The sequence below is a fragment of the Balearica regulorum genome, chromosome 4 (assembly GCF_011004875.1).
Source record: "Balearica regulorum gibbericeps isolate bBalReg1 chromosome 4, bBalReg1.pri, whole genome shotgun sequence".
In the NCBI taxonomy this organism is placed as follows: Eukaryota; Metazoa; Chordata; class Aves; order Gruiformes; family Gruidae; genus Balearica; species Balearica regulorum.
In genome coordinates, this window is record NC_046187.1 from 35,641,445 (window position 1) to 35,662,672 (window position 21,228).

Consider the following 21,228-nt stretch of genomic DNA (forward strand, 5'->3'; position numbering starts at 1 on the left):
CTTTGGAGTTTGCACTTTGGAAACTTTTGAGAACTGATTGCATGTAGATCTGTCAAGTTGATTTCTGCCTTCAGGCACAGTTAAGGACAAAATAAATGCTTTCATTCTTACCTGTTATGATTCCTGGATCATTTTCATGTATCAGTTAACTGTTTGAAAACAATTAATACATTTCATCAGTGAATGCTTCATTTGAAGCCAAAAGAAAATGAAGAAATGACACTAATGAGAGAAATGAAAAAGAGAGGGTCTGAAAATAGGGTTTATCTCAGAGCTGCTGTTTTACTACTGCTCAAAAAAAATGTTAAAGTGTTGCCAGTGAGCTTTCTGAAAGATAGTACTAGTACTAGTGAAATGTACTAGTGTGCTTTTGAAATGCCAATTTCTGACAATACGTACTGTAATTCAAAATAATAATACTGTATAGAATGACATTAATAACTTTCAAAATCAAAGTTATTAAACAGTAAGTCTACTATTTTAGAGACACCTCCCAATTTTTTTGCATATATATATATGCAAAATATTGTAAATTTTCAACAATATATATGTCTAGGTACTTCAGTACAAACACTCCTCTCTCCTCCACAAGATCTTTATATATAAATAGGTTCAATGTGTGTCACAAATTATTCACAGATTGCATTAGAAGGCAGCATTCCTTTATTTTAGAATACACTTCAGAGTCTGTACAGCAGAGATCGCAGTTCTTGAGAATGAGCCACATTTCAGCTGTCATTTAATAGTTCTTGACTTCTCCTCTGATTCTGAAATCTATAAAGCGATTTCTGTGTGACTGTTTTTCTCTGTGAGTATTTGGAGCAACACACTAGGATCTGAATATGCATATCATCTCCAAATCACACTGTTGCCTCCCCATAAACCCAGCTAAGCTAGGCAATAGTGCACCTCTTAGCCAGTACTGGCCTTCTTAATAGTCCATGAACAACTTATGGTAACACTTACAGTAGAAGCAATGAATAATAAAACAGCAGATGAAAATACTTGTCAGACCAAGCAGAGTAATGCACACCTAAGTAATAAAATGTAAACTGACTGCTGATTTGGAAAGGGGAGTCTCTAGAAGATCTTTCTGGTAAACAGAGCAGAGCTGTTCTGCTTTGTTACTAGTCCTAGTTTGTTTGGTTCATGAGAAAACTCTGCTTATTCCCCAGTGTTTGTTTTTGTGCCTGGTCTTCAATCGATCTTTGTCTCCTAGCTCCTGACTGACACTCTGTTGCCTTGATGCATCACAGCTTGAGAGAAGAGAGCCATTGGAGTAAAGAAGAGAATTAATGAAGTATACAGCTAGGGAAAGAGTTTTCTCCCAGGCATTACATTCTCATAGTTTCAGCATTCCCACAATTCATCGCTTTCTGACTCAGGCAATGTGTATACACACATACACTGAATGTCATCCTTTCTTTCTTCCATCCTAAACTTCATGAGTGGTTTGCTATAAAGTTATCTCATTGCTTTGGTTACCATTTTTCTTTGCTAGCCACTTTTCACTAGCCATCCATGTTTTCTTCTGTTTTAACCACTTTCTCTAGTTCCTCAATCCTTCTACAACATGCTTTCTGCAGTTGTGGGAAAGCTAAAACATGTGTGGCACAAGCAGCTAGAAAAGAATAAGAAAGGTGAGATAACCCAAATATACTACCATGACTGGAGTTTAGATCTCTGCTCCTCATGTATTTCAGTGTGTGTTCAGGGATGTGTCAGTGAAAGTAAAGTTTGCAATGGAAAAATGAAATGGTAGCTTGAGTCTAAATTCAGAAATACATGATTCTGATAGATTTATGCTTTAATTGGAAGTGACTAGATTCTGGGTGTGAGAACAGGAAAGTCTTTGTTACTAACACCCTTTGAAAGTGATTTAAAAGCTCTTTAAAAAACTTTATTGGGTTGTTTACTTGTTTTAAATCAATATTTCAGCTTATTTTGCTAAGTCAGTTTTGAGGACAAGATTGGTGGTTATACTGTATGGATCTTGACTTTGTCTCAAGTAATGCTGTCTGCAGAATGCTGGAGGAATGTTGTTCTAACCTATGCATTATTGGAGTGTTAAGCAGAAAGGTGAGGAGTGCACAGAATTTGTACATAATTTTCTCTGCTATCCCCTTCATGTCAGAACCTAGAAAAAGATAGAGTAAATAAACCAAGTTTATAAAGTCAAGTTGTGCTAGACAAGCATAGTCACTTGATAATGTTCAAATATACATATTGCAAGAACACATGAATTTCAAAATATGAGCTGAATTTTTTACGTTGAAAGCTGTTTACTTGTTTTTAGATTTTGATTGATAAATAGTAGTGCACAGCCTACATTAAGACTAAAAATAATAAATGTGAGAATACAGTATATAGAAATTTTTCTTGAATTAATGTAAAACAGAGAGACAATCTAATTTGTTTGGAAGCAGTTCCAGTACTCTGTATACTCTCAGTAAATACAAACACATATAGTGAAATACTTACTGGCAATTAGTTCTTAAAAATGTACTGTATTGAGTTTGATTTCTCTTTTATCGGTAAGTGTATTTTGCAGTCCTCCAATTATGGTATTTTAGAGTGTAGTCAGTTAAGCCCAGTTTCATTTAACAATGAAAAACATTTTATTGTTCTCTATCACAAAAACCTATGTAGACTGCACATATACTCTGAGTGTATTTTGCTTCAGTTTTAATTTGCTTGAGATAGTAGTAACTGCTTACCACACTTCTCAAGTTTTTCTTCTTTGAATATAGATAAAACTTACACATACTGGTTGCTAATATATTACATTACATTACAGGACCTGTAATGTATGTTTGCTCTGTACAACGAACCTTAATTAGAAAACACTAAAATGAATTTAGAATGAAAGTTAGTTCCCTCTCCTCTCCTCTCCTCTCCTCTCCTCTCCTCTCCTCTCCTCTCCTCTCCTCTCCTCTCCTCTCCTCTCCTCTCCTCTCCTCTCCTCTCCTCTCCTCTCCTCTCCTCTCCTCTCCTCTCCTCTCCTCTCCTCTCCTCTCCTCTCCTCTCCTCTCCTCTCCTCTCCTTTTTTCCTTACATATCTTCAACACAAAGCCTCTCTGAATTTTTGTGGATTCAACAAGTTGAACAAGGCCATGTTGCAAGGTCTTGAACATGGGTCAGGGCAATCCCAAGCATAAATACAGGCTGGGCAGAGAATGGATTGAGAGCAGCCCTGAGGAGAAGGACTCGGGGGTGTTAGTGGACAAGAAGCTCAACATGAGCTTCTGTCCAAGAAAGCCAACTGTATCCTGGGCTGCATCAAAAGAAGCATGACCAGCAGGTCAAGGCAGGTGATTCTGCCCCTCTACTCTTCTCTTGTGAGACCCCACCTGGAGTACTGCATCCAGCTCTGGGGGCCCCAGTACAAGAGAGACATGGAGCTGTTGGAGCGAGTCCAGAGGAGGGCCATGAAGCTGATCAGAGGGCTGGAGCACCTCTCCTATGAGGACAGGCTGAGAGAGTTGGGGTTGTTCAGCCTGGAGAAGACAAGGCTTCAGGGAGACCTTATAGCAGCCTACCAGTACCTGAAGGGGCCTACAGGAAAGCTGGAGAGGGGCTGTTTACAAGGGCATGGAGTGATAGGATGAGGGGTAATGGGTTTAAGCTGAAGGAGGGTCGATCTAGATTAGATATTGGGAAGAAATACTTTACTGTGAGGGTGGTGAGTCACTGAAACTGGTTGCCCGGAGAAGCTGTGGATTCCTCATCCCTGGAAGTGTTCAAGGCCAGGTTGGATGGGGCTTTGGGCAGCATGGTCTAGTGGAGGGTGTCCCTGCCCATGGCAGGGGGGTTGGAACTAGATGATCTTTAAGGTCCCTTCCAACCCAAACCATTCTATGAGTCTCTGATTAAAAGGGAGTGATATCAGAAAGGCATCTGCAGTAAGTGTGCCAGACATGCTGGAAATAAACAATTTGCCACAGAGAGCATGGAAAATCCCACTAGCATCCTGTACATATTGATAATATTGCTTAATAGGAAGCACTGAGTCACTGAAATTTTTGAAATGTGTTGCACAATTCAGGACACCAAGTAAGCAGGCATAGTAGTGTCCTTCTGACCTAATAAAATTATCTGCAACTATGAAAGTTAATTCTCCTGTTATTAAAACATATTAGATAACAGATTTTGTGACTTTTTATCATGAGCTGCTTTGAGGCAGAAAACAATGAGTCTATTCAGAGGCCAGTAGGTTTGCATCCAGGTGATAATGTGCTTATGGTATTAGCACAGCGCTGTATATCACTTTATATTTATCTACTGAATTTTAGCTGTCACTTTATTACCAAGACAACCAGTTACTGTAAAGGAAGATGCACAGCTCCTTGCAGTCATTCTTTGTCTTGACTACCTTGAATAACTTTGTATCATTGGCTACTTTGTGAATGCACTATCCGCTGTCATTTCTAGAGTGAATTAATTAATGAATATTCAATATGTTGAACCACATAGACCCCTTCAAGTTTTCAATGGTGACTTCTCTCCACTGAGAAAATTATCAATTATTCTTAATTTCTGTCTCCTCTCTTTTCCCCAGTTATTTATTCAAGTGAGAAACACAGAGCTGCCTTGACACAAATCACTGAAGCAAATAAGATACTTAATAGTATAGAAATATTGCTGCTGTGGTAGAACTACTATTAGAACTACTCACCCTGGCTTCTGATGATCCAGAGATAGGATTATTGCAGATTTGCCTATTATGAAATTTTCATGCCAAGATCGTACAGGGAAACAAAAAGAAAATCTCCATTAACCTCTTCATTGCAGTGCTGCTTTGTGTGATCTCAATAACATGAAAAATCACAATATAGTTAGAAAAGGTAAGTAGATGGCAGTGGTTATTCATGGAACACTCTTGGCTTAACTGATATCAAAAGATTTATTTTGTTGATGGATCAGTAACAGTTCTCCCTAGAACAATACAAGCCAGGGCAATGAAAGTACTTGTTCTTCTTCAATATTCCAGAATATCTCATAGATGTATCTGTAAAGAATGCTACTTTGTTAAAGATATATTTTTTTGTCTTTTGGCTACCACTGAAAATGAAGAGAAAGATGAAACCTCCAAGACTGAGACAAATGCAGGTATTGTCACTTTCATTAAAGTGAGATGAAATGGCCAGACAGCTCACAACTATTGTGATAAATAAGGTAATGCAACATTAATGCAAGAAAATCACATGTGCATTAAGACAGGATAAAACTATTTGTTGTCTCAGTTTGATAGTTAAATATATTTTTGTTCTAAAACCAGTAAGGTGTTGGTTTGCTTTCTGAGACTGCTTGGAATACATTGGTTTTATTTTGGTGTAAATTTGTTATTTTCTTCTTGTCACTGCTTGAGGGTTAATGGTAAACAAAAATGCTCCAAATCTGAGATTGTAGCTGCTTAAAGTTAAGCTTGTATTTATATAGATTACTGAATCAATAATTAATTCTCAGAATTTAAATGAAAACCATGGTAAAAATAAGAACAAGTGATTTAGTTACATTTATAGGCAGAATATTAAAAAATGTTGAAGGACTACTTTTGCAAATGTACAGGTAAAACTTGCTGTGTGAAGAACTATGGATATAAGGAATCATTTAGAGAGCAACAGGCAAAACTCCTGATAGTCAGTAGAAGGTAGATAATTGTAACAATCTGTCCAAATATTTCACTATAAATTAACTGAAAAGGAGTTATAATGAAAAAAGACTAGGATCACAATTCATTGAACAGTTCAACGTAATTGAGTTCCTGAAGTGATATGATATGGATTAAGGGCTCAACTTTATTGGGTCAAAGGAGTAATTGTCCTTTTAAGGTGAAATTTCATAAGGTGTCTGAGCCAATCTAACAGGGAGTGGGGCAGGGAAATGACTGCCACTTTTAGCAGCAACAATTGCCTGTTAGCCAGTGAGACCTCCCTTTTCTAAAACTTTAGCTATTATGCCATACAGCTTCTCGAGAGAAGTGGAAAAACTGGGTAAGTCAAGAGAGGCAAAAACCCCCACAGGATTCTGGGGAGGGTGGGTAGAACAGGAAGGAAAAATAAAAAAGGAGAATTTCTTTAGCCTAAGTAGACACCGCAGCAGTTGAAAACCTCACATATACATTACTTAATTATTTTGGATGATATTCAAACTGAAACATATAAAAAGTCTTGTTATGTTTATAGGTACAAATATATGTATAAGTAATTTAGTTGTACAGAAAAAAAATCACTGCACCTTACTTAAGACAGCTTTATGACATTTGTAAGAAGCATAACATATTTTGAGGTTCTTGCATATATTTGACTCCTTATTTGGATAGATAACCATTGGATATAGGTTGAGTATGAAGTTCAAAGTTTGGCCTACTATATGTATATGCAGAGTTTCCATGTAAATTACATAACACGTGCAATATGACCATCTATGTCAATGACGTGGAAAAATATCAGTGGAAGGTTTTCCACACACTCTGCTTTCTTTTTTCCAGCAGAGAAGCTGATTGTGGAATATTTTACTTTTCCTATTTATCACCTTGTTGAAGTGTCAGTTCCAAACCTAAAGAATAGCCAAAAGCAAAGTGAATGTTGCTGTGAATTGTTATTGTTGCCAAATGCCAGTTTTTCCTTTGCGGGGGGCAGGGAGAAGGATTGGACTTAATTGGTTGCTTTTTTTTTTTTTTTTTTTTTTTCTTTTTAAAAAGTGCTTTAATTTTGTGTTGAAATTGCTGTTTGGGTATGAAATCCATTTAATTCTTCGCATTATCTGCAACAATAGTAATCTTAATTGAGGAAGCAATAATTAACCTCTCCTTACATACAGAGGCATACAACTGCTGCCCATCTCCCATGAAAGATGTCAGCTGTACCCAAATCCTCTTTTATTTCCCTCAGAAGAGCTTTGGTGTACACTATTGATTTATAATCGCATTGTGTGCATATGAACTATTTCATGCCTTAGTAATATTTGCAAAATTTTCCCCCTCTTTCTGGAGCTGATACAGGAATTTTACAGAAAGTTCACTAATGAAAGCCTTCTACTTCATTTTTAGTATTTTGTGTTATTGGTGATTCTTAGATAAATATAGTATCCAAAGATCATACCCTAGGTAAAGATTCCCTTTTTGGCTTCCCTGGTATGAAGACAGATATGAAGAAAAACAGTCTTGGTTTCAAGAAGTTTGCAGCCTAAATAGCCAATGCACAGAAGGTGGAGGAGAGTAAAATAGAGTAGGAGTGACTCTGCCTGTCACCACCTAGTTGTCATACGGATGACCAAAACTTAAGTCTTCTAGCTGTCAGCCAAGTGCTGTATCCCTGCACTATTTTGCTTCTAGGTAAATTTAACAGAAGTAGACCTGTTAGTATGACTAATGCAGCAGAATTCTGCTTTTTTAAAGAAAGAAATATAACCTGAAGCAATAATGCAATTGTTGATAATGGGAACAACAGAAGTATAACTTAAAAATGTGAATTGAAGTTTTTAGCATTATAAAATGCATATCCAGGTGGGGGTTTAAAATTTGCAATGGTGTTCGGGAATACTTTTCCCCCCCTCTCCTTTTTAGGAGCCTCATCTTGTTTAGTGGCATGTATCTTGTGGGTCAGAAGATTCTCTAAGCAATATATGGTGTTTTCAGATCTCCAAGAACATGGAATGCACCTTAAGACAGACGTGGTTATATGGCAGTATTTGAATCAAAGTACATCTTTCAAATTTTTTTATATAACTATAAATACCTTTTGAAAAGCAAGAGCCATACTAAAGCGTTAAAATCAGAGTCCCCGAAGTTTGGCACCAGATGCATTTTGCTTCTTGAGACCATATCTAGTGTTTTAATAAGACTTAGCACATTCTTCAAAAACTCTTACCATGAAGTAATCTGAATGACATTTGTGGACAGGTGGTGATACCAAGTTTTCTCCTGGAGGGCAGGAACACTTGCAGTAAATGGACTATATTCATATGTCCATTCAGGAAAAAAACCACAGGACTCTGCCCTTCATCTGGCTTGACAGAGTTAAAGAACATAGCTGAAGGAGTGTGCAGAAAAAGCTGCCTGCAACCAATCCACAAATTACTTTGGACACTTTTCTGTATAAAAAGTGTGCTCCATTGAAGCACCTTCAGAATTTGTAGTTATGATTCTAAGAATGTTATTTCATATCTGTTTCTAGATTATGTTTTGGTTTAGTTTGGTTTTGATATTGGTATTTTTTTATGCTGTGCATTTACTTTACAGTATAGTAATATTAGTAAGAGAAAATAACTATAAAGCTCTAATTTGCCCGTCTGAAGTCTATGCCATATAAACAATTCATTTTGAGCCAACATCTGCTTAGTGTTTTCACCTTTTGAGAATAGGTTATTAGAGTGCCTACAGCATACAAATGTCATTTATGGAGTAACAGGGGAAAATACCAGATGGTATTTTGCTGTAACAATGTGGTTACTTCAAAGCTAGTGGCATTACTGCTACTGGGTAGTATCCTGGTCATGTAGCTAATCACAACATAGACCCCTGCTGTGCCTAATTTTTCTGAGGTTTCTATAAATGATGTAAAAACTCATTAGAACTATAATGCTTCGTGCAGGCTTGAAACTTTTGTATGTTTTTCTATTTCTTGATAGCCTCTTTGTAGAAAGATTTTTAATACTACATGTGCACATCTTTTTTTTACTCTGTATACTGTCTAGTGTAGTTACAATATACACTTCTCAAAGTCACTTGATAACACTGCAAATCAGTAACACTTCTTAATATTTTTACATTATTGTATCAGAATAGAGATACACATAGAGTCGTCTGACATGTGATGTAATTGAGAAAAATTCTTTAGTTGTCCAAGGAAACAAAAATTGTTGTCAAAACAGAGGTAGTGAGAGACTTGGGACTGTTTACCTGGAGAAGAGAAGGGTCCGGAGGGATCCTTTCAATGTGTAAAATTGGGAGGAAGTAAAGACAATAGAGCCAGACTCTTCTCCATGGTGCCCAGTGGCAGTAGTAGTGACACATACTATGATTGTACACATACTTGGGAAATAATACCCAATCATCTCTTTTTTAGAATGCAAGTGCTTTGCAGCTTAAAAAGATCTGTGCCTGTGGCTTTAGTGATAGAACTGGTGTAATAGGCATAAAAGCTTTCTGTTTGTTTCATTATACTTAATTTGATAAACTTTAAAACATTGGAGAGATTTTTGAATGGAGCATCAAGTCCTAAACATCCGAGAATGACAAATTACGCACAGTGCATTTGTTTTTCTGACTCATTATACATCATATATTCTGGCTCATTAACAGTATATAAGGACCAGATCTCAGCATTTTAACCGTAAAATAATTACATAAGAAGCTAGTCAAGTAGTTGAGGTTGACCTATGGGTATGTTTTTTCTGGTATTACATTCCTTACCCAAAGCCTGTTTATGTCAAAAGACTCTTATCGACAAGGCTACTTTGGATACAAGTTTAGATGTAACTTGTGTCATTCTTCACCAAATGTTAGTGTTGAAATGAGGAAGGAATTAGTCACTATTGCTGATTTTCAAAACTGAAGTGTAGTTCTACTCGGTCTTGAGAACCTGAACATTGTGTAGTTCTTCACTGAGTTGGGTTCTCGCTGTGTTTTAATGATCTGGAAGTTAACCATCAGTGTTTAACAAGTCATTAGACTCTTTCTGTGCTTGTTGTAGATAAATATGCACCTCCACCCTGAGGCAGGAATGTGAAATAGATGGGATGCTTTGGAGGGATGTAAATGCTTAATGATTATAGTTAGGTAAGTCTGAATCCCATTTTTTATTTAAATTGTCATAGTTTCACCCAAAAATGAATCTCTGACTGTTTATGTAAGCATGTGTTAAAGTAAATAGCTTATTATGAGTATGTCAGTAAAGAATTCTTGGGATAGAATGTACAATAAAGATTCGCCATTCCAGAGATTTAAATCCAGGACTCCACTTCCTATTGACTACTCTAGCTACCAGCCTGTAGGCATATTTCTGTCTTTTCTTTATCTAATCTGTAATTATTCTGTACATTGCGAAACAATTTTCATAGGAGAACGCCTCATTCCAGACTACACTATAGCCTGGAAATCAAAGCCCTTTTCATGAGATAGATGCATATTTCCTCAGTCAAAAGATGTATTGAACCTGACTGTCTTCTGTGTAAACGGAAAATAGTCTGAATTATGCAAAGTAAAAGGGAAGCAGCACTTCTTATTTAAGTACTCAGAGCTTTAACTGCTACAAGGAAGAGTGGTATCTGAGCAGGGCTTTTTTAAAATCTAAGTTAGATATTTGGGAACTACACTGAAAATTATGTGTTCACTCACTGCATTTGGCACAGGGCTTCTGCTGGCTTGGTCATCTTCTGTTTCTGCTTCAAGATTTTTTCTAAGATGTTTCCTCTGCTCTGGAAGTTCCCAAGGGAAAGTTGTTTGAACACTTTGATTTAAAATCCAGTAGAGTTTCAGCACTGATAAGGATTTTTTCGGAGACGTAGCACAGCATCAATGTGTCTCACAACTGATTGGTGATTCTTGATTTATATCTTGCCAAAATTTTATTTTCTTCCCTGAAAATGTATCTGTGTTAGGATTAAAAAAACCTAAAACAACCTCAAACCAAACCAAAACAAAAAGCCTAGCTCCATGCTTCAAACATGACATTAACAAAATTTATTTGTCTGTCAGTGCAAGCACTTTGTAATATAGGATTGAGCATGTATATATTTCCATTTTGTTGTTTATGAATAAATGCAGATAAATCATGGCAAACCAAACTGGGGTCTATTGTTAGAAGACTGAATTACAATCGTACTACAAGCTAACTGTTAATCTTTTCTTCCCATCTTGGTATTGCAGTCTAGAACTACTCTCTGGAAGGATCATGGTAAGGGAAGTTGGTATATCTAATTAAAGAAAAAGCAGTGGCTGACCATGTGCTTTATGATGCTACTATAAATCCTCTGTCAATTGAATGTGAGGCTTAGAACGGGAATTTTCTTTCTCCGATATGCTTGTAAGACTATAACTATAATGGATTTCTTGTTCTAGAGGCTTATTCCCTGTTCTTAAGGTATCCTAAGTAACTTCACTTTTTGTTGTCATAACCATTTTAAAAAATATTATTTTTGTCATCTATAAACTTATAAGGTGATATTTGCACCCATATATTTGTGTGACTAGATATATTCAGGTGCTAATTTAATTTCCACTTGCCTTGAGGTCTAGACAGTAGAAAAATCTGTGTTAGTTTTGAATTTTATATGTATGTAGTGGTGTGTGCATCATTACTTTCTCTGAAGCCCATCATGGACAGCTTAAATATGTGCAATAAATTATTTATACAGAGGACTAGAACTATAACTTTGGACTACTTCCCATTTCTCTGCTAAATGCAAAGAATAATTGGGCAACTTGATAAAGTATTATTTACTACTGAGGCCAAAATTTTTCCTCTCTGGGGTAAACAAATCATTAGGCAGATTTGAAAAGCATCTCTTGTATTTGTAAAACCTGAATGGTGGTCTCCTGTGTAAATAATGAATGGCCTTTCTAAAAGCAAGCATATATCAGCAAGTTGTGTCAAAGCTCATGTGTTTGCTGTATCAGTGTCTGTCATATTTATAGATGGATATAAGATGATGGAGAGTTAATAGTTGACTTTGTGTTATGGCACTTTTCAGTATGAAGTTACTGATTCACATTAATTGAAAGAAACATTAATTTAGCAATTCCGGCTTTTTTTAATTGCTATTTTTCCATGGGTTGCAGAGCTTTTTCCAAGATCTCAGTTTTCCACTTTCTCAGGCTGTCTTGTCATCTGGTATTCCTCTGCAGGATTCCCATTTGTCTTTATCTTGTTCTGCACTAAATTCTACTGAACATTTAATTCTTTTAAATGTGTTAACCAAGGGTATACATAGACTGTTACTGTGCTCGGTTGGTGCATGGCTGCTTGTTAAGTTGTGGCAACTTAGTTGTGTGCCAGGTCCTCAGTTTCTTTAACAATTATCTTTTATTCAATCCCTGCTTCCAGGTTTCCAAAAGTGGGATGGTTATTTTGTAGGACTGGAGCAGGGGAGTGGTATTACTACCTTTTTGTCATGTGTCTAGTTAAAGGGGAGTCTTCTTCAGTGTAAGGGGAGTATTTCCTGGGTACTGCTAGAATACAAATGGAAACAGTAATTTTTCCTAATCACATATACGTATTTCTTACTTATATGACACCATACTACAGAGGTGAGTGTATGAAATCCATAAAGACAGAGATTGTGTAGGAGGGAGGATGTATGCTAGCAAGGTCTATGGGGAAGAAAAGGAAGTCCATAAATACTGAATTCTGTTACTGCAGTTTAAAGCAGTAAATAAGGTTAGCAAAATTGTTCTTTTGCAATCACTTTAGCTAAACATGAGAATATTTTACTCAGTTGGATCCCTAAATTTGGCTTCTGGTACATCTGAGGTTTTTTTGATGTTAACAGATATTTTTAGTGAACTTGTGTATACAATTTCAAACATCACCAGCCTCTTAAAAGCCGATGAATGATAGGCAAGCTGGTATAAGATGCATTATAAACTTTTTGCAAACTAGATGATTTCCTGTTATAGAGCAGCAATTTCAGGTAATAACATAAAACTTATGAGGACGAATTTTCTTTGAAATTATTATCTAAATTATAGTAACGTTTCCAATACTTTCCAAGCATAACTTTATGGCGATACATGAAAAGGAACAAGACATGCAAGAGACTATCCATCTGAAACAAACTGACTGTATTGGGTTTGCGTGGCAAGGTTTTGGTAGCGGGGGGGCTAGGGGGGTGGTTTCTGTGAGAAGCTGCTAGAAGCTTCCCCTGTGTCTGACAGAGCCAATGCCAGCCGGCTACAAGACGGACCCGCCGCTGGCCAAGGCCAAGCCAATCAGCGCCTCTGTGATAACATATTTAAGAAGAAACAAACAAACAGTTAGAGCTTTTGCAGCCAGAGAGAGGAGTGAGAAGATGTAAGAACATCTGCAGACACCAAGGTCAGTGCAGAAGGAGGGGCAGGAGGTGCTCCAGGCGCCAGAGCAGAGATCCCCCTGCAGCCCGTGGTGAAGACCATGGTGAAGCAGACTGTCCCCCTGCAGCCCATGGAGGGAGGATGAGGGGGTGTAGCTATTCCACCTGCAGCCCGTGGAGGACCCCATGCTGGAGCAGGTGGAGGCACCTGAAGGAGGCTGTGGCCCATGGGAAGCCCATGCTGGAGCAAGCTCCTGGCAGGACCTGTGGCCCTGTGGAGAGAGGAGCCCACGCCAGAGCAGGTTTGCTGGCAGGACTTGTGACCCCGTGGGGGACCCACGCTGGAGCAGTCTGCTCCTGAAGGTCTGCACCCTGTGGGAGAGACCCACGCTGGAGCAGTTCGTGAAGGACTGTAGCCCGTGGGAGAGACTCACGTTGCAGAAGTTCATGAAGGACTGTTTCCCATGAGAGGGACTCCATGTTGGAGCAGGGGAACGATGAGAGGATTCTTCCCCCTGAGGATGAAGAAGCGGCAGAAACACCGCGTGATGAACTGACCGTAACCCCCATTCCCCGTCCCCCTGTGCCACTGAGAGGGGGCAGAGGTTGAAGCCAGGAGTGAAGTTGAGGCCGGGAAGATGGGAGGAGTTTTAAGAGTTGATTTCTCATTCCTCTACTCTGTTTTGCTTAGTAATAAATTAGATGAATTCCCTCTCTAAGTTCGGTCTGTTTTGCTAGTAATGATAATTAGAGAATGATCTCTTCCTGTCCTTATCTTGACCCACAAGCTTTTCGTTGTACTTTTTCTCCCCGGTCTAATAAAGGAGGGGAGTGATAGAGCGGCTCTGGTGGGCACCTGGTCCCCAGCCAGGGTCAACCCACCACACTGACATACAAAGAAAATACCTAATCTCCTTTGGACATTGTGGATGAATACATTTTTTAAAAAAGAATGATGGATCACATTTGATTTCTGAAAAGATTTGACAAGCTGAACACACATGAGCCATATAGTATCTGTAATTGCAAAAAATCCCTTCATTTATAATCTTTTAAGTCGTGAACACATGATCAACTCAGATAATCGTCCTGTGATAACATGTCTTTTTATTGTTTCTTTCTGATATACAGTGTAAAACTGGCCCAGAAATGCTATTTAACAGACATGAAAATATTCTGAGAACTAAAGGAATGAAGCATATAGTATAGACAACACAGTCAGTGTGAAAATGAAGCATGTTGTTCCTTCCATGAAAGAAGGAAATGGAAGATGTGAATGAAATGTCATGCTTCCATAGTGCTAACATCGTTTCCATAATTGTTTAGTATAATTATGGTTTTGAATATCTGTATTTCTCAGAGCTTTTTAAAGTGCAGAGAAGTTGAAAACAGGGGTTTAAATGGTTTTGCGATGTTCAGAATACTTAGCCAAAAGTTTACATTGTATGATACAATTAAAATGTTACATTGTATTGTTATGTCCTATGAATGATATTGCTACACAATATGATACTGCATTTTCATTTAACATGAAAGTGCTTTTCAAACATTGCTGAAAGAGGATTTAGTAGTTACTTATCTTGAGTTCTCAAAATATTAGAAGCAGACAGTCTTACCATGATTACTCTTAATATCTGTGCAATTGAAAAGTAAGATCAGGGTTTAAATTCAGTCATTGCCATAAGTAGTGGGATAATGCAATTCATTCAAAAGACAAAACTGTAAAGTTTTTAATAACAGTTCCTCTTTAATAGCTATGTGTATCTGTTCATTCCAAATGTGATATAAAAGCCAATATTTAGATTTAAAAATGCTACAAAAGATGAATATGAATCATAATCCCAATAACTAGGGACTGCATGTCTTGAGGGTCTCCACAATGGTCAACACTCAAGTTAATGTGACTGAATATTTGGTGTCTCTTTGATTGAATTTGCAGTCTTTATAAGTAAGTGGTTTGTATCTAACAGCCACATCAGTTTATTCAGCTGCTGATGTGTATGTCTGGCATTATGAACTACTGCAAATTGGATGAATCTGGAGTTTTAAATCTAGCATGAGTAAGAGCACTTCCCTTTATGACTTCAAAATCTTAGCATTCATCTTTCCAGACAAATTTTCTCTTAGCTAGCTAATGTAACGATGCTGCCTGGTCTTTCTAATTCACAGAGGCCTACTGATCCTCCTTCTCCTTGAGGTCTGTAGACATTTTCCATGCAGTGTGGGGGTGAAGCTTAATCCATGCTTTCTTATTATATGCCTTGTGGAAGTAATGTAGTGATTTGTCACATAAACCTGACTCCTTAGAAAGCATTACAGTCCTTTATGCTCCTACCAGATGTTCCTCACATTTTTCTGGAAACTCATGAAGTAATGTAAATATAAAAAGATATCTTCAGTCCTAAAAACCGGAGTTAAATCATTTACTGCTCTCAATTTATGAATGTGAAAGATCCTTGTGATGTTACTAAATTTTGTTTTCTTGTTCTTCAGCTGCCAGTTAAGTCCAACAATTCCAGATACTAAGCCAAAAAAAATAGTAAAAAATATGTAAATCCAAAGTGTCTTCTCTAGTTGGGCACAGGTTGTACTGTCCATTAGAGTATGACATGTCCTCCTTCTTTCATGTAATCCTGGTATCTGTCTGCCCATCTGTAATCCAGCTATAACCTGGTTTATGAGGTTTTTTTCTGCCATTACTCTGCTCTGAGAGTGTGTTGGGAACTTCCTATATTAGATGATTTAAAATGATTGTTCGTTTCAGATTCCTTCATTATTCACACTTGATGTAAGCATTATTCTCATTGCTATCTATATTATGCTACTTTTTCTCTCATTATATGATGTTCCAAATATTCCTTTCTCTTCATAATGTGAGAAAGGTCACAAATACCCAGAGGTATGATATCTCTCTCTGACAGTAGAAAATGTAGATGTGAAATGAAGAGTTTGTCTGCATTAATATCCACTGGGGGAATAAAGTCTGAACTAGGAAAACCTGTTGTGACTTGTAGTGAAAATCATGTTCTTCATGTACATTTAAACCAAATTCAGCCTTTTGGCACTGAAAAACTCTGCGGCTGTGGTTTTACATACTGTAACTTGCTGTATGTGTTATCATTTCGACCCTTATAGACCCATTTCCATTTATTCTCCAGAAAGTATGTTGCTTTTTGAATTTAAAGTTCTCAGGCTCACAGTGTGTAACTCGTGTTATGTCCTCAGATGATGATTGGACAGAAAGCAATAGCATCCCTTTTAGTATTCTTTGGTTACTCTTTACATATTTGCATATTTTTGTATTTTGAAAATGTAAATTATGCATGTTTTGAAAATGTAAATTATTTCCAGAACTTCTTTCTTGGAAGGTGTGTAGTATCATTCCTATTATGTGGAGTGCAACATTAAAACAGAAATAGACATTTTCTCACATGTGAAATCTATAAACTACTTAGCAGGTGGTAGGTTTTGAACTCAGGGAGTTGGTAGCCTCAAATCCCTTTCAATACATTGTTACATCTAATGGAATGAAGTTTGAGTAAAATGAGTTCTTCACCATTCTTTAGTGGTAGACTCGTGGCAGAAGTTGAAACTATTAATTTGGTGGCACTTTAACTTGACAAAGAAGGAGTCGAGATACATCTATAAAGTCAAACACATACAATCACAAAGTGGTTTCACATATTTTTCAAGATACTGGGATGCAAGCCAGTTTCCATCTGGCAGCCGTGTAGGACTGTACAAAACCTGACTTAAGTAATTCATCTTTGCATCGTGACCATGTAGGCATGTCTGCAAAGAGATGGGCTTGTTTACAGGGGGCTAGATTGTACCCAGAGTAATAACTAACCCCACGTAGGATTAAAGAAGTTTCATATGTGACACTGAGAATCATATGTGGCACAGAGTTAGAGCTCTAAAGAAATTAATCTCCTTGGTTAAGTGGCGGTTCATCCTTGCAAAACTATTTTTAGATGGCTGCATACTTTACCACTATTATAGGAATCTGCTGTATCATTAATCATATTTAGATTTTTTTTTTTTCCTGGAGCCTTGACTGTCTTAAAGTCAAGAAAATACCTGGTAAAATATGAGCACATCATACATTACTGTCCTAATATAAATGATTTTGATAAAGTTTGAAGGAAGATGAGCCAAATAAAATGTTTTATTCTGCAAAAGTGCAGCTTTCAGGTAACACTGAAAAGAATGCCCAGTTTGCATATGAAAGGAAATGGTCTTTGTCAGCTTTCAAAAACAGTCATGCAATTTTCTTACATGTTGATGACAAGCTCCTAGCTAAGTCAACAAAGTCATTTTGTGTATGAACAAATTGTTCAGATTCCTTTATGTGCAGCAGTGTTTATCTAAAACTAGGATAATATGAGCCTCAGGCAAAATGTCTACAGTAAAGTGGTCTCACAGTTAAACTTTCTTCTTAGAGAGTGGAAAAAGATGTTTGTGTTAGTTCTGGCAAGTTCAGTCAATTATACATGTGCAATATTTTGAGTAGAGACATGTTCTACCAAAGATGCTCAAATTAAATGCAAACAATAATAGGTAATTTTTTCTCTCATTTCTTGTGTTTATTTGAACAGATTTTTTTTAAATCTTCATCTGAGCTAAGCTGCCTGCCAAACCTTAAAACTCTGGACTTTCCATTTGAGGTAAGATGTGACAGATCAATACATCTATTTTTCACATTTTTATTTCAGAGTGCAACTCTAAAAACATGTAAAGATGGGAACTAGGAGTGAGTGTAAAGCAGAAAGGGCAAGGATGAGGTAGGAGATAATAATTTTAAAAAAACCAAGAGGATTTCCCTGCAAAATTATTTACCCATTTTCCAAGACAAATTGTAAATATATTGACAAAACCAAGGTCATGACTATCTGAGGAGAGAGTGCAGCTAGTCATCAGTGTTGCTGCAATAACAGCACTTTTAACAAATTTTTAAAAAATAATCTCCTACTTAGCATCTAGGGGTTTCTTTTCCTAGTAGGATTCTCAGAGATCAAGTTGATGTGGAAGAAAATGCTTCTTTACAGGTCTTTTTTTTTTTTTTTTTTTTTCTTTTTTCTTTCCACTCTAGTAAGTTGCAAATTAACTGTATCAACATATCGGTTTTGCTCCCTTTTGTATTGCCCTAGCCACTTTTGGTTCGTGCCCTTTCCTTTGTTTTCAGATCCTGCCTCTGATTCTCATTTTTTGTGTCTCGATAGAGTAGTATGTGGAAAAGTTATATTAAAAATATTCCTCCTAAAAAATTAGCAACAGGGTAATTTTAGAACAGTAATTTCTGGCATGTAAGACATAACAATCTGCCATCAGAGACCAGTTCAGTCACCTTGATGCAAGAAATGTAATCCATAAAGACTTAAAACTAAGGTCCATATTCTCTGTTTCCCTGAGCCCCTATCCCATGAGCAGGAAATAGGCAAAGATTTAATTTTTAAAAGAGTAATATGTTTTTTTCTCTGTGTGCTGTACCAATGACATTCCTGAAAGCTCAAGTTTCTGTTAATGGCTAATTAAAAAAAAAATAAAAATCTCACAGTAAAAAGCCATATGCTAGGCCTCTTCCACCATTTCAGTGGAAATACTGGTACAAAGTAAAATATGTAAAGGGAATAAGAATAGGGAAATGAAATTTTGCTCCATGACGTTGTCATTTTATGGGCCTCAAATATCTGGTCTCAGAGGCAGTTAGAAAAGTGCAAGAATGTGGCTAATTTCTGGCAGTAATATAAAGGCTATGAAAACAGATGTTGTGATACCATTTGCCAAAAACATGAAGACATTGATATTTTGGATAGAAGTCCATGCAAGTGAAACGGATTTAGCTACCTGAAAGAACAAAAAAATGTCATTTTCTTCATGAGGAATGTCACCATTTCCCATTAATATAAATAGGACCCAAAGGCATTCTTTGCACAATTCCTTAGTTAAAATACATATCTTCTGCCTACTGATAGCATCCTTGAGTATGTTACCTCAGACTGCTCTGATTGACTGACATTCTTCATCATCTTATTTATTAACATATTCGAATATGATTTTATTATTTTCAATGGGCTCCTTATGGGTGATTGTGCCTAAGTGTGATCTGTCTGTCTGTCCTGAAGTGAAGGAACTGAATAATTCATTTGAAATCAGTGGGAATTATCGTATCCTGAAGGGGAAAAACAGGGTCCAGGGGACTCAAATCTTCATTGATGGGTTCAGTTAAAGAGTTGGATGGCAAATAATGATACATTAGAGGTATTTTGTCCAATTGACTAATGGAGACAAGATCTTCAAGTGCTTTTTATGAAGGAGTGATTAGTACCGTTTCAGTTTCACTGTGACAGACTTGTTCCTCTATTCTGTGTGGATTTGAAACAAAACAAAATAAAATCTTTAGTGAGCTTTTAGTGAAAATTAACATTAAAAGCATGGAAGATTGAAAAAAGGCACAAGTGAGGCAACATCCCTGCCCAGGAAGATGCAATTATGGAAATTAGTCAACAATCAGATGACTTAAAAAACTAAGAACTGCTATCAAAGTCAGGACTGATGTAGGACAGAATATAGAATTTAATTTTGACCTCAGATATAGCAAATTTCTTAAGTTTTCATGCTTCTATTTTAATTTTGGAAACAGTAAACATTAACATGAGAGTTTGTCCGGAAGATGACACACCACAGTCTTGCCTTGTTTAACAAGCTACAGCTCGTTAGATAAGCCATATGTGTGTATACATTACAGAAGTAAAGTAAAATGCATTACCTTAATCCACTCTAAAGGTGATTTCTACTAATCTGTGTTTAGCTTGCAGTTTAACAGGCCAGACACATGGCTACAGACAGTTTTTGTGACTCAGTATGTCAAGAATGGTTAACCATCATCATTATTTGCTAGTGCTTGTCCAAACCTTAGATGTTATAAAAGTAAGAAGTTTAGAAACTGAATCGTGATGTATTGATATTCCCTGTTTTCATTTTCTCCTTTGGATTTAAAGATTAAGTAATAAATTTGCTTGAATTTGTGGCCAAATTTATACAAAAAATACTTTTTGATGATTTGATAACTGTCTTTCTGACAGCTCACATAATATATAGTTCATTATTCTGATAGTAAATTAATATTAAAAAACTATTAAAAATGTGAAAATCTGCTGAATTTGAGGTGTTGTACCTACTCACAGGAGAACAAAATTTGGAGCTAATTTTTTCCTACTGAGTAAGGAACTTTCACCTGAGATTATGTCCAGACTTTTCAGCACTGTAGACCTAACATGAGGCAGCCTGTGTACCAGGTCTCGATTAAATGTGTTCAGCCAATGGATGTTCCATATCTTTTAGATTTAGAGATCCCATAGTATGCCGAGATTTAGTTTAGAGATTATAAAACCTTTCTTTAATAGACTCAAACATATCTTTTTAAGCTTGGTATCTTGGATAGTTCAATTTGCTCTTAAACTGGCTTACAGTGTCATATTAGTAATATCTTGTGCTTACTGGCGTTCCTACTGAGTGTCTCCAATAGCCACTGAAGAAAGAGTGAAGTCACAGGCAATACTATTGGCTATGTATTCCCCAAGATGCCCACTCCCCTCACCTCTAGGAGGGCTGCTTCCTTTCAGCTATCAGAACCACAGACCTCCATATGCAGCTCCAGGCAGGGGAGATTGATGCAGGTCTCATACCCAAGCTGATTTACCAAAATGTACTTGGTAGGTGGAACTGAAATGGAGTTGGACTGTTGTATCTGCGTTAGACGATAAGGTAGGGATTTATTGATATGAGAGAGATTTAGAAAGGGGAGAAGGATTAAATACATATATAATTTTTATATTTTTTTTAATAAATTATATTACCTTTAATTCCTGTTCTTCTGAATGTGAAGGTCATCTTGGATTTCCAGCTGGCTTGTAACTGGGGTGGTCTGGTAGGTAAAATATGTTACTTTTTACCTAGGTTGTGTTGGAAGATTGTCTTACTGCCCACAGAATGTTGGGTGGAGAAGAGTAATGAATAGTGCAGAGTTACAGTTTCCAAAGAAAACAGACAGCATGGTGATAAAGGAAAAAATTTCAGTGCTGCTTAGTGAGTCTAATGCAATCCCTAGAAATCCATATTTATGGCTAATATGTAAATGAAACAGCCATCTTTGGCTCTGATTAGGTATAAAGCACTGAACAAATGAAGAATCAAAAAAGAAGACAAATAGTCTTT

General features: G+C 36.8%; 1 long non-coding RNA gene across 1 annotated transcript; it reads right to left on the bottom strand.

The window, feature by feature from the left end:
• Nucleotides 1-1,332: 1,332 nt before the first annotated feature.
• On the bottom strand, nucleotides 1,333-21,027 carry LOC142601729 (uncharacterized). Its single transcript, XR_012835305.1, has 3 exons — nucleotides 20,871-21,027; nucleotides 4,676-4,718; nucleotides 1,333-2,137 (listed from the first exon to the last, which is right to left on the bottom strand). It is a non-coding gene; the product is annotated as an uncharacterized LOC142601729 (long non-coding RNA).
• Nucleotides 21,028-21,228: the final 201 nt, after the last annotated feature.